The sequence below is a fragment of the Muscardinus avellanarius genome (genome assembly GCF_963383645.1).
Source record: "Muscardinus avellanarius genome assembly, chromosome: 2".
Lineage (NCBI taxonomy): Eukaryota > Metazoa > Chordata > Mammalia > Rodentia > Gliridae > Muscardinus > Muscardinus avellanarius.
The window spans coordinates 41,249,660-41,263,388 of record NC_137787.1 but is presented as its reverse complement, the minus strand read 5'-3'; the positions used below and the strand labels follow the sequence as shown (position 1 = coordinate 41,263,388).

The 13,729-nt window shown below is 39.4% G+C and overlaps 1 protein-coding gene and 1 pseudogene across 2 annotated transcripts in view; one reads left to right on the top strand and one right to left on the bottom strand.

Moving 5' to 3' along the window:
* Positions 1 to 13,729, bottom strand: part of ANKRD44 (ankyrin repeat domain 44) — a gene marked incomplete at both ends in the record, with an annotated part of 322,519 nt that overhangs the window by 61,187 nt on the left and 247,603 nt on the right. The gene's annotated exons all lie outside the window — the stretch shown is intronic.
* Positions 12,010 to 12,849, top strand: LOC308279725 (S-formylglutathione hydrolase-like; annotated as a pseudogene). The gene has a single exon. The product of its transcript is annotated as an S-formylglutathione hydrolase-like (transcript).

The window sequence follows — 13,729 nt, the reverse complement described above, 5'->3', positions numbered from 1 at the left end:
ATTCCAGTGACACCTTGGTGTATTATACAAGGTCTTAGGGGTCTTAATAAGTTGTTTTGGACTAAGATCCTACAGGAGACCCAGAAGACCAGATTCCAGATATAACATCTAGAAAATCCTATAATTTAGGGAACTTTTCAGTGTGTCTATTCATCAGATGATGGAGATGGCGATCAGCCTAAGGATCTGGTAGATGAACAGACCAACATAAACCAGCTTGTGACCACTGGACTGATGTCATCCTCACACACCCACCCTTCACCAAGTTTCCTTTAAAAGAACAGCCACCAACCCCCTCCAAATGTATCTTTCATTCTGGAGGTGGCCCACATTCTCCCTTAAATGTGTATCTCTTGCTTTCCTAAATAAATTTCTGTCTCTGTCTGCCCCATACTGAAATTCTTTTCTTCCATGTATGCCAAGGACCCCTTAGGTCCTAAGTTGTGTGCCCCTCTCTACCCCAGTGGGAACTCCTCCAGACCCTTTGTGGAATTAGCCCTTCTCCCTGACACTTCTGCAAGGCTCCCTCTATCCAGACCATAAAGCCATGAGCAGGAAGTTTTCATTTGCACCATCCTCCCCGGTCCCTCCTACGGCAGTCAGGGCTGCCGTCCAGGAACATCCTGTGGGCCTTGGCGTGAGCATCTACACTGTGGGAGCCTCCAGCCATCTGAAGGCCTGATGGCCAGCACTTGCTCATTTTTTCTCTGGAACTGACAGGCATTGTCATCTACTAAGATTACCCCCATTTCTCTTCCCATTCTGCCTTGAGTGCTAAATTCACTCAGCACACCTCAGGGAAGCTCTCAGTGCAACACCCTGTCCCTCTCCTGTTTTCCTTCTGACTTAGAATTCTTAGCAGAAACTCAGGTAACTCACCTTGGCAGTTGCCTTTAAATCTCAGATCACCTGCAGCCCAGCCAGCAGAGCCCTCTCTCCCCTTCCACTTTACCTCTGTTCAAAAATAAATCTCAAAGCAGAAGAAAATGAAACACACAATAAAAAGAGCAGATCGCTGATGATAGGAAATAAGAGCACACTAATCGAATCTAAGCTAAACAAGACCATTCAAAGAGTCATTTCTCTCAAAGCTCATACGATTTCATTTCATTAAATCATGTTTTCATTTATGGAAGATGATTATTGTGCCATAGCTCTTTTATGACATATAGTAATGAGAAAAACATAAGAAATATGTTAGATTTTAGAAAGGCAAAACATGTGTTTTGATTAAAAAATCATAACTATTATGATTTTTATATTTGTTTTCTCTTTAAAACCTAAAAATCATAAAAATCATATAATAGTACTGGGGCTCCAAAGCCGGGATCGGAGCCTGCTGAGGGGTTAGGCCGATGCCGGGGCCAGCGAGGCTGGGATCGGAGCCTGCCGTGAGGCAAGGCTGGAGCTGGGGCCTCCGAGGCCGGGATCAAAGCCTGCCGAGGGGTTAGGCTGGTGCTAGGGCCAGCGGCCAACATTGGAGCCTTCCGTGAGACAAGGCCGCTACTGAGGCCTCCGAGGCCGGTATCGGAGCCTGCCTTGAGGCTAGGCCGGTGTTGGGGCCTCTGAGGCCGGGATCGGAGCCTGCCGAGGGGTTAGGCCGGTGCTGGGGCAGTGAGACCAGAATCGGGGCCTCCCATGAGGCAAGGCCACTGCTTGAGCCAGCGAGGTCTGGATCAGTCCACCGGGGAACCAGGCCACTACTGGGGCCATCAAGAGTGGGATCGGTACTTGCAACGCGGCATGCACAGAGAAATATCACAGAAAATAAAAATCAGATGCTTCTCCTAATCAGTGAAAACTAGGAGGAAAGGGGCAACAGGAAGAGGTCGAGCTATAGAAAGGGCCCTATAGTGAATCAATTAAGGTGACCAATCAGAGGGTATGGAATAGGGGAGGACGGAGCCTCTTTAAAACTCAGGAGGTACATAAACAAATGTATCAAAGTTAATCACCAAACAAGCATGGGATGAGGGAGGGGGAGGGAATGGGATGGGGACTGGATGAGGGCTAATTGGATGATGTGTGCTTGTATATCCTCTCAAGTCTTGTATTCCAATGTGATATATGATTACAATGCACCAATAAAATAAATAAATAAATAAAAATAATAAAAATCATAGCATAGTTCAAACTTCTCTTAATGCCATGAAATCATGATGCTCCAAAATCTGATTTTGTACGTGTATGTCAGTTTAAAAAATGTTTTCTTCTGCAAGTCTTTCCACTGTGGGTCTATCTTAGCTTCGTATTCTCCCAGTGACAATTATGCCTCTGCTTAATTAAAGGGATGGGGTGCTGCGGGCCACCTTACGGGCCTGCATCTGGGCAACTCTAGAAATAAATCTTCACCCCTTTCTTCCAGTGTAGCCAACATTCTTGGGAAAGAAAGAAGCGCACTGGTTATAGGACTCATTCAATTCCTATTTCTTCCATTTTCACCCTCCCCTTCCATACTTCCCCCTCCAAAAACCAAAAACCCCTCCAGTACCAAAAACCAAAATGAAATTAAAACCTGCCCCCAAATCCTTTCCAGCACCCTAAGGCACATATGTAAATAATTCTTCTGTTAAAAGTCTCCTGTGGAAGATATACACCCTGTTTCCTGTACCCCTCTACCCCCCAAATATAATTTGCTGTCAGAAGCCCAGAAAAAACCTGGATAACATATACATTTTAATGAATTTTAAAATCTGGTCTTAGCTAGAAACCTTTCAGGGATGCAGCAATTCTAAAAGTAAGTCATGGTCAGCTGATGGCAAGAATGAAGCGTCTGAAGCAAATGGTGGCCATGATGCAAAACGCATTCCAGTCTGTGGATCTGGGCCACCAGGATGCAAACGGCCATTCCAACTCATGTAATCAGAGGCATCTGCACCAATTTGGGGATATCTATGCCTCCTTTCCCATCTGTTGTTTGTCTTTTGTTTCTGCCTGTTAATTAGCACTTTGAACAGAAGGTGTGTGGGGCGGGCATATTTAATTTAGCAAAATATACCATAAAGTTCTCACAATTCTCACACTGACCAACCTCACTGTGCTTGCTGATGGTTTAAGAAGAGAGGTAAAACTATGAACTAAAGTCAAGTGTATGTACATTTCATGGCTTTATCCTACTACCTGGTTCCTATTGATAAAAGAAAACTTAAAATGTGTTGCACCTCTGTTCAGAGGGGCCATTTACCAGGCATCTATACTCTCGCAAAGCCTTACTTGTGGTTTCCAATTATATATCAGAATGAATTTGCTACACTTTTGACAAGGCTTTATTCAAAAGGTCATATTTAAGAAATACTTTATATAATACACAGTCTAAAAACTATAGTAAATTGAACTTGATTTTTTTTTTCTTTTTGGTGGACCTGGGGTTCATGGAAACCCTTCTTCCTCCAGGTTACACTCCCAGACCTATTTTTATACTTTTTTATTTGGAAACAGGGTCTCTTAAGCCAGCACGGCTGGCTTCGAACCTGCGCAATCCTCCTGTCTCCGCCTCCCAAGTGCGGGAATTACAAGCGTGAGCCACCACAACCAGCTGAACTTGAAATTTAAAAATGTTGTTTTTAATTTTTCAAAACCTGGGACACCATGCCAGAGTAATGGCGCATGCCTGCAATCCCAGCTACTGTGGAGGTTGAGGCAGGAGGATGGCGAATTTGAGGTTAGCCCTAGCAATTCAGCAAAGGCCCTGACTTAAGGGGGGGGAGGGAGCAGGACATCAGATATGCCAATGAGCAACTAAGATAGCTGAAAAACTATCTGAATTCCATTTAAGTGATTTCATAATTTGGCTACTGTGAATTGTGCTGCTATAAGCATGGATATGTATGTGTGTATAGCCAAATTATGAAACCAACCTAGGTGTCTGTAAACAGATGACTTAGATAAGCAAAATGTGGTACATACACACAATGGAATTTTACTCAGCCATAAAGAAGAAAAAAATGATGTCATTTGCAGAGAAATGGATAGATATGGAGGATATTATATTAAGTGAAATCAGCCAATCTCAGAAAGTAAAGAGTCATATGTTTTCTTTCATATGTGGAAGCTAGAGAGAAAACAGAAAACAGAAGGGACTTCAGATAAAGGAGGAGAGAGGCCAGTAGAATAGTGCAAGGGGAGGGGGAAAGGGAGAGAGTGGGAGGAAAGGAAGATTTGATGAAGAAAACAGTTCAAATAATGCTATATCAATATCACTATCAATCTCACTCAAATGTACAGGAAAGGGGGAGGGGTCAGAGGGAAATACACTAAGTGCTGTGTGCGTGTTTGTATCCTTCTGAACTTCACTATGGGATATAGTCACAATGCAAAAATAACGTTACAATTACAAAATAAATGTTATATAAAAAATAAAATAGAGACATTATTAGCTTGATGTTGCAGAAACTAAGCTATTCTTATTTACTATGTAATAGCACGATTGTCAAAATTGGACCCTGATTTCTCCTCTGAGGACACACACTGTACCACGATTACTTGAGTCAATGTATAAATGAATTAGAGACACATTTGAAACTAAAAGCACTAATTTTAGTTCTTTTGTGTGTGTGTGTGTGTGGTACCGGGGATGGAATCCAGGGCCGTTCTACCTCTGAGCTACACCCCCAAGCTTATTTTTTTTTATTCTTTATTTTGAAACAGGGTCTCATTGAGCTGCAAAGGGCCTCATCATGGAGCTGGAGGCTGTCCAAGAACCTCAGGTAATCCTGTCTCAGCCTCCCAAATGCTGGGATTACAAGTGTGTGCCACCACGCCCGGCTCTACTAATTTTACTTCTGATGATCAAATTCATGAAGTTTTCTGTTAGAAAAGAGTGATTTATTAACAAAATCTAGTGCCAAAGATTAAAGCCATTGTGATGGAAGTGAGGTTTCAGGTTTAGATTTTTTTTTAAGTGAAGGGATCAGTGATAAGTTTAAAACAAAGAAAGCTTATCTTAAAAGAACAAGACCACAATTTGTAGGATATTTTCTTTTCACTTACTCATTATATTCCTTGGAATTTTACTTATTAAATAAGAACAATGGCAATAGCCACATACTTAAAAATCTTGGGACACTTCTCTATGTGCTTTAACAGCAGAAAGACTTTTTTCTGAATTTCTCTTACAATACCAAATAATTCTGAAATTGCCTGAGTGGTTTATAAAGACTTAAGTGCTGAATTGCACACGAGCTCCTGCAGCTTCCAATTGTATATTCTAGTTTTAAAGTCTGGCTCATAATGAACGTTTTCCTCAGTAGGGTGCCTTGCTTTTATCTACGATGATCAGTTTTTAAGGGCATGCAAAAAAGTGCCATGAGCCTGATAAATATCCCCCTAATTCTAATGAGCTTTTACCTGGTGTCAAAGTTTTAAAGAAAGCCATCAATCCATAAGTAGTTTACACACACACACTATGCCGTGTCATAAAAGAGCTTGAAAAAGGAAATTTTATGCCTGTGTAAAAAAATTAACATTTATTCACCATAAGAGCTTTGAAATAAGTTTCCAAGTTTGTGCTGAGGGAGGGTGCCAAATTGGAAAGATTAACTTAAAATTATTAAAATTAAATATTAATGGTGGATTTTATTAAAATGCAAAAAGAATTACCAAAGGTCTTGACAATTTCATAGCTGCAGAGCTTGAACCAAAACGGGATCTTTCTTTCCTTCCCTTCCCTCCTTCCTCCTTTTTTCCTTCCTTCCTCATTCCCCCAGCCCCGCAAAAAAAAAAAAAAAAAAAAAGGAAAGAATACAAACAACAAGAAATGGTGGCGTGGGGGCAAAAGGACACTTTATGATAGGATTTTAAATTAGTACAATCACTATGGAAATCAGGATGGAGACAATTGCTATTCTAACTGAGGTTATATGGAACCTCAGTGTAGTTTTTATCTTTAGATGTTTATTAGTGTATTGTAATCATACATGGTAGTGAGTATCAGAGTCATACAATCACACAAATAGGTGTTGGTGTGTTTCCTCCAAGTCCCATCCTGTTACCCACTCCTTCCTGCATATAAAAATAATATTGGTCATGATACTTTCATACTTGAGCATAGCAGAATTTTTTTTGTTTTTTGCGGTACTGGGGATGGAACCCAGGGACATTCTACCTCTGAGCTATACCCCCAGCCCTATTTTTTTATTCTTTATTTTGAAACAGGGTCTCACTGAGCTGCAAAGGACCTCACTAAGTAGTAGCTGAGACTGTCCGGGAACCGTGATCCTTCCTGTCTTAGCCTCCCGAATGCTGGGATTACAGGCATGGGGGCACACACTTGTGGCACACACTTGTGCCACCATGCCTGGCTCAGAATTTAAACTCTTTCTTTCTTTCTTTCCTTTTTTTTTTTTTTTTTTGTGGGGCTGGGGGTGGTACCCAGGGGCATTTGACCTCTGAGCTACACCTCCTGCCCTATTTTATTTTATTTTTTTTTTATTTTTGAAACTGGGTCTCACTGAGTTGCAGAGGGCCTCACTAAGTAGCTGAGGCTGTCCACTAACCGCGATCCTCAGGTCTCAGCCTCCCGAATGCTGGGATTACAAGCGTGTGCCACCACGCCCGGCTGAACTGTTTCTTTCATCATGTCTTCCCTTTCACCTCCACAATGCCCTCCTCCCACCCCCTTTTACTATTCTACTGATCACTGTCCTCAATCGAATTCTCATTTGTTTCCTATTTTCTTTCTACCAGTTCTACCAACAGTGTATGAGTTCCCTTTTCCCTACATCCTCACCAGCATTTATTATTGTATTTATTTATTTATGTATTTATGTATTTATTATTTATTTTTATTATTTTTGGCAGTACTAGGTATTGAACCCAGGGGCATTCTACCTCCGAGCTACATGCCCAGCCTTATTTTTTATTATTCATTTTGAAAAAGGGTTTCACTAAATTGCAGAGGGCCTCACTAAGTTGTTAAGACTGGCCACAATCCTGTGATTCTCCTGTCTCAATCTTCCGTGTATTGGGATTACGAATGTTTGTCACCATACCCAGCTATGTCTGTATTCTTGATGATTGCCATTTTAACTGGAGTTAAGTGCAATTTCAGTGTTTTTTTTCTTTTCTTTCAGAACTGGGGATTGAACCCAGAGGCATTATACCTCCGAGCTACACCCCCAGCCCTATTATATATTCTTTATTTTGAAACAGAGTCTCACTGAGTTGCAAATGGCCTCACTAAGCAGCTGAGGCTGTCTTGCAAACCATGATCCTCCTGTCTCAGCCTCCCAAATGCTGGGCTTACAAGTGTGTGCCAATACACACAGCTTCAGTGTAGTTTTTATTTGCATTTCCCTGATTGCTAATGATGCTGACCATTTTTTCATATATTTATTAGTCATTTGGATTTCTTCTTTTGAGAGTGTCTATTCAGTTCAATTGCCTGTTTTTAGACAGGGTTGTTTTCCCAGGGCTAAGTTTCTTACAGTTCTCTATATATTCTAGATATTAGTCCTCTATCAGAGGAGTCGCTGACACAGATCTCCTCCATTCTGTAGCCTCTCTCTCTTCAGACTCCTGATGGTTTCCTTTGCTGAGCAGAAGCCTTTCAACTAGAAGCCATTCCCTTTGACTCCTGGTTTTATTTCTGAGCTCGAGGGGTCTTTTTGAAGAACTCTCTACCACTCTCTCTATGTTGGAGAGTTGATCCTATTCCTTTTTCTAGAAATTGCAGAGTTTTTGGTCTTTGGTCCATCTTCAGCTGGTCTTTGCGCAGGATAAGAGATTGGGATCTAATTTCATTCTTCTACATATGGACATACAGTTTTCCCAGCACCATTTATTGAAAGGCTGTCTTTTCTCCAACATATGTTTTTGTTTTTGTTTTTGTTTTGTTGGTACTGGGGGTGGAATCCAGAGGCTTCCTACCTCCGGGCTATACTCCCAGAGCTTTTTTTTTATATATTTTCTTTGGAAACAGGGTCTCACTAAGTTGCTGAGAGCCTCACTAAGTAGCTGAGGCTGGCTTCAAACGTGTGATCCTCCTGTCTCAGCCTCCCAAGTGCAGGGATTACAAGCGTGCGCCACCACGCCCAGCTCCTCTCCAACATATGTTTTTAGCTCCTTTATTGAAAATCAACTGGCTATAAGTTTCTGCATCTTCTATTTTATTTCATTCTTCTCCAGAGAATGACCATCATACTGCTCAACAAAGCCACTTACCACTGAATCTAAAATATAACTTTTAGATAAGATGTACTCAAGAAGGGATTTCTTATTTAACATGGCGCTTGACTTTGGAATGGTATTTGTCTCAGAGAAGAGGTTTGATATATTTGTCTTAGTGCATGAATTAAAATAAATTAAGAAAACTTTAAAATATAGATAAAAAAGAAATAACATGACTCATAAGACAAAATAGCCAGAGGTAATGAGTTAACATTTTATTTTTATGCCCTACTGGTCACACTACAGCCCATAAACATGCATAAATCATGATGTATGCATCAATTTATAATTTTATTTTCATGCTTAATATGCAATGAATATTTTTCATGTATTAAATATTCTTTTCTAATGTCATTTTAATGACTATATAGCATTCCAATAAATCAGTGCAATGATGTGTCAGTAATTTAGCTTTCTTCCTTATTGTTGAGCTTTTAGATTGTCCCTTCTTAGTGTCATTATTATTATTGGTATTAACAGCTATAAACATTTGCATGGCTGAATCTTTATGAATATTCATCATGATTTCCTGATGATGAGTTGCAAGAAGCAGAATATTAAGGCTTTTGATTTATAATTGGCAAAATCTTTCCAGCAATTTAAATCAAATTTTAGAGTAGCTTGAGGTATGGTGCCTGCAGATATGCTTTACTGGGTTTTAGTTCATCATTTTCAGCATTATTCAACCCTATCTCTAAGTTTATATTTTCGAGGCTCATCAAAACAGTCATTCTCCAAGGAGCTGGTTACTGAACCCTCAAAGAGAAAAGGAAACTGTCTCTCCTTCATTAAAAATAGCTCTGTGGTTATTTCCAGCTGTTCTTTCATGCTGAGATGGAGTAGTGCACCTGTCTTTCAATTTTTCTTCCAATAGCAAGCACATTTTCTAAAATGAATATTACTCTCCTACAACTTTTGAAATCTTTACCGTGCTCATCCTTTGTAAGTAAAGGAAAATGTAAGTTTTCAAAGGAAAATGCTTAGACAATAACAAGGCTTCATCTTTTCCATTAATTTTGCAAAGGTGAATTTCAACTTATGAAAAATAAAGAATAAAACTTAGCCTTAGAAATATTTTAGGCCAGGTACAGTGCACACACCTGTAATTTATACTTGGGAGTAACTTGGGAAGCTGAGACAGGAGGCTTGCAGGTTTAAAGCTAGTGTCAGCAACTTAGGCTCTCAGCAACTTAGTAAGACTCTGTTTCAAAACAAAAAAATAAAAGGCTAGGGATATAGCACAGAGATGGGATGCTCTTGAGTTCAACCCCAGTACCACAAAAAAACTATTCATAGCTATCTATGAATATAAATATAACTGTCTCTATAAGACTATTAAAATCTCTTTAAACATTTATCTCCATTTGGAAAACAAAGGTATTAGAATTGCTATTTTAAGATGAACACTAAAAGACAACCTTCTATAAATGTTATAGACACAAAATACCATGGAATATATCTGCTTGGACTTTAAAATTTATTCTCAACTATTCTTGGAATATGTCTAAACTGGACTTAAAAAAAGACCATTTCAGTAATGGCACGGTTTGTTCCTATTACCAATAACCACTATTAACTATGGAAGAAATAATTTATTATTTTTAATAGGACTAGTGCCACAATGTTTCTACTAAGGATAGATATTCAACATACTTCATAGGAACTTAGAGAAAGACTTACATGCAACCTTTTCTAAAAGGATTTCTGAGGCTAGGGAAGAGGACTGATTTAAGAATGATTTCAGTGAATTATTCAAATGTCTACAATAAAGCCTTCTGGAAATAAAATTTCTGAATCTAAGAGAAAACAAACAAACAAAAGACCATCACACATTCACAATGAGTTTTTTAATATACTTCTTGCTATTCCTTTAAGAATTCAAATCTTAACCTTTACTTTTGGCTAAGTGAATAAATATTTTCTACAGATTTCCTGCAAGTTATAAAAATATTCTTACATTGTTATCCCAAATATACCTATTCCCAATCATTAAAAATTTCCATCTTATAGTCATTAATGTTAAAAGGATTTTCTCACACTTATAAGTTCATAGCACCCCACTCTAAAGAGTAACTGCTGTTATCTACATGCCTGGTGGCAAGAAATCCTTATTTACCTTCCAATAATGTCCATGTAACCAGATGCTAATATTTAATAGCTAAGATGTTGAAGTAACATTTTGCTGTTTATTTAACTTTCATATTTTCAGGTTAAACATGCCCCATGTTTCTATGCTTTATGAATGCTTTTCTGAATCTTTACTTTTGCAGTAATTTTTTTTGTGGTACTGAGAATTGAACCCAGAGGCTTTTCATTTCTAAACTACATTCCAACCCCTTTTAAGAATTTTTTGAAACAGACTCTCACTAGGTTGTTGAGGGTCTTACTAAGTTGCTGAGGCTGGTTTTGAAGCTGTGATCCTCCTGTCTCAGCCTCCCAAGTACTAGGATTACAGGCATGTGCCACCATGCATGGCCTTAGCAGTGATTTCAATCAAAGAAGAGAAAGGATCCTTGAGGTACTCTTTCTGTTTTAACATATGAAATCATCTGTTTTTATCTCTGAGTTCCTCATTCACAGATTCAGCCAAAAGCAGAACAAAAATATTTTAAAGGTTTTCATCTATACTGAACATTTATAGACTATTTTACTTGCTATTGTTCTCTACACAATACAGCTTAACAACTATTTATGATGCAATTACATTCTATTAGGTATTATAAGTAATCTAGAGATAATTTAAAGAATACAGGAGGATGTGTGTAGGTTATTTGAAAATACTATGCCATATTATATAAAAGACATATGCATTCATGGATTTAGATATCCACAGAAAGTATTATGACCAATCTCCCATGAACACTGAGAGCCCATACGGCTTTTTCTTCTACTCCAATCTGGCAGTCTCTTGGTCAGGACACCTCTTGGTCATCAATACCAAAGCAATCTGCTTCTCCCACATTCCAAATTCATAACATCCTTTGTTGCAATTAAACACCCTCTCCCCCAAATAATTACAGAATGTTAAATGGGGCCAAAGAAAGTATACTAGAGCTTCTTTCTGTTGGTGAGATGGCAAATTGTGTGTGTGTTTTTTTTTAAAGTTCTCAGCTACAGAGAATATAGGTCCTCCTTGATCACTCCCAGCTGTGCCGAGCTCTGTACATGTGCAGCACTCCCAGAAGTAGAGCTGAGCCCCAGGGCTGAGAACACTGCGGTGGAATTTCCCATCCCCCTTTCTTATTCTTTAGAGTGATAATGCTCCCCAAATACTTAAACCCTCTGTTTCAAACTCATAAGCATCTAGCACATCAGCTGGAGGTACCAGCTTGGTTAAATCGGGATGTGTATTCAATCAACTCTCCTCTACCTGTGCCTTCTTAATTATTTACTAGTAACTTTGACGAAGACTAGAATGAATGGTACTAGCTTGGAATCCCAGCTACATCTTACCAGTAAATACAGATCTATTTTATTGCACTGATACCACTGAGATGTGCATGCTCTTCTCTAGAACAGAGATTCTCATCCAGGGTGCGGTGAACCCTGTGGACATTTGGCATTATCTGGAGCCATTTTTTACTGTAAAAACTTGAGGGAGAGTAGGTTGGGTTGCTACTGGCACCTAATGAGTAAAGGCCACAGATGTTACTCTTCATCTTATAATGCATAGAACCCCCCCCCCAACAAGAAACATGCCAGGGTTGGGAAACCCCTTCTTTAAAGAAGTGGAATAAAAGTGAATTTAAGAATTAGTCCCTTTGGCCCCACTGCCTCCTCCACCACCAAGGATCCTCAGCCTTCTGCCGCAGACAACAAAGCAAGTAACAATTGGACGGGAGAATGACATTAAAGCAGATTTTTAGCAACAAGTGCTTTGAGGGATTGCAGAAAGTTTTTGAACATGACATTGTTGAGCTGAATTGTGAAATAAAATTTGCCATCTACTCACCACCAAAAGCAGAAAGTGGAAAATGCCCTGCACTATACTGACTGTCTGGTCTAACTTGAACAGAACAAAATTTTATATCAAAACCTGGTTATCATTGGGCTCCTCAGAACATGGCCTTGTCGTCAATGCCCCAGATACAAGCCCCCGTGGCTGCAATGTTAAAGGCAAAGACGAGAGCTGGGACTTCAGCACCAGTGTTGGGTGTTACGTGACTACCACTGAGGAGTCTTGGAAAACTGACTACAGAATGTGTGCCAAAGTAATGGAAGAGCTTCCTCAACTCATAAATGCCCATTTTCCAGTGGACCCTCCAAAGGATATCTATTTTGGGGCACTCCATTTGGAGCTCTGATTCATGCTTTGACAAATCCTGGTAAATACAAATCGGTGTCAGCATTTGCTCCAATTTGCAACCCAGTGAGTGCTCTGGGGAGAAATAGCCTTTAGTGGATATTTGGGAACAGATCAAAGTCACTGGAAGGCTTATGATGCCACTCATCTTGTGAAGTCCTATCCAGGTTCTCAACTGGACATACTAATTGATCAAGGGAAAGATGGTCAGTTTCTTTCAGATGGATAGTTACTCCCTGATAACTTCATGGCTGTCTGTACAGAAAAAAAAAAACCCTGTTGTGTTTAGATTATGAGAGGGTTATGATCATAGCTACTATTTCATTGCAATCTTTATTGCCGATCACACCAGTCATCATGCAAAACACCTGAATGCATAGAAAACTTCTAAGAAGATCTCTTAAGGATAATAAAGGTTACAATATACAGAGTTACCAAGAAAAATATTTTAAAACATTGGATTTCATAATACTAAAAGAACTTTATTCTACAGTTGAATCACCTTCTGAATAAATACATAAAACCTAACTAAAAAAATTATTCTTTTTGAAGTTTTGGAAGAGATTACCACCCAGGAAGCACAGAGCTCTGACGTAGAGCTTCAAAATAGGACAAGTTATCCAGGCATGGTGACACGTGTTTATAATCTCAGTATTTAGGAGGCTAAAACAAGAGGATTGTAGGTTCATGGCCAGCCTCAGTTACTAGTGAGGCCCTCTGCAACTTAGTGAGACTCTGTTTCAAAATAAAGAATAAAAAAGTAGGGCTGGGGGTTTAGCTCAGAGGTAGAATTCCCTTGGGTTCAATTTCCAGTTCTGCAATAAATACACAAAATAGGACAAGTTGCCAAATAGAATACCTATGGAGTGTCCTAACATAGTTTCTTAACAGTTAGTGAGCCCTGATCCATTAGGGAACAGACCAGGTTCCACAGGAAACCATATCATCAACTTGACGGCACTCAGCTAGTGAAAAACTCAGCCTTCACATCTAATTTGACTGCTAGAGTGGAATGAAGAATAAGATAGACAACAGATGTTATGCAAACCCTCTGAATGACTTCAGGTACAGCCTTTTTGATCCATCGGAAATCTTTTCTTGTTTTGGGAAGTGCTAGGCATGGAAGATGGGGTGCAATAAATATCTTCAGTGTTGTGACACATGAGAAAACCTTCAGCCATTTTCAGATTTTAATCATCTTACCCGTATTACAGATGCAGGCTGTTCAGCAGATGCTCAGAGGAAAGGGCTTTCTCTGTC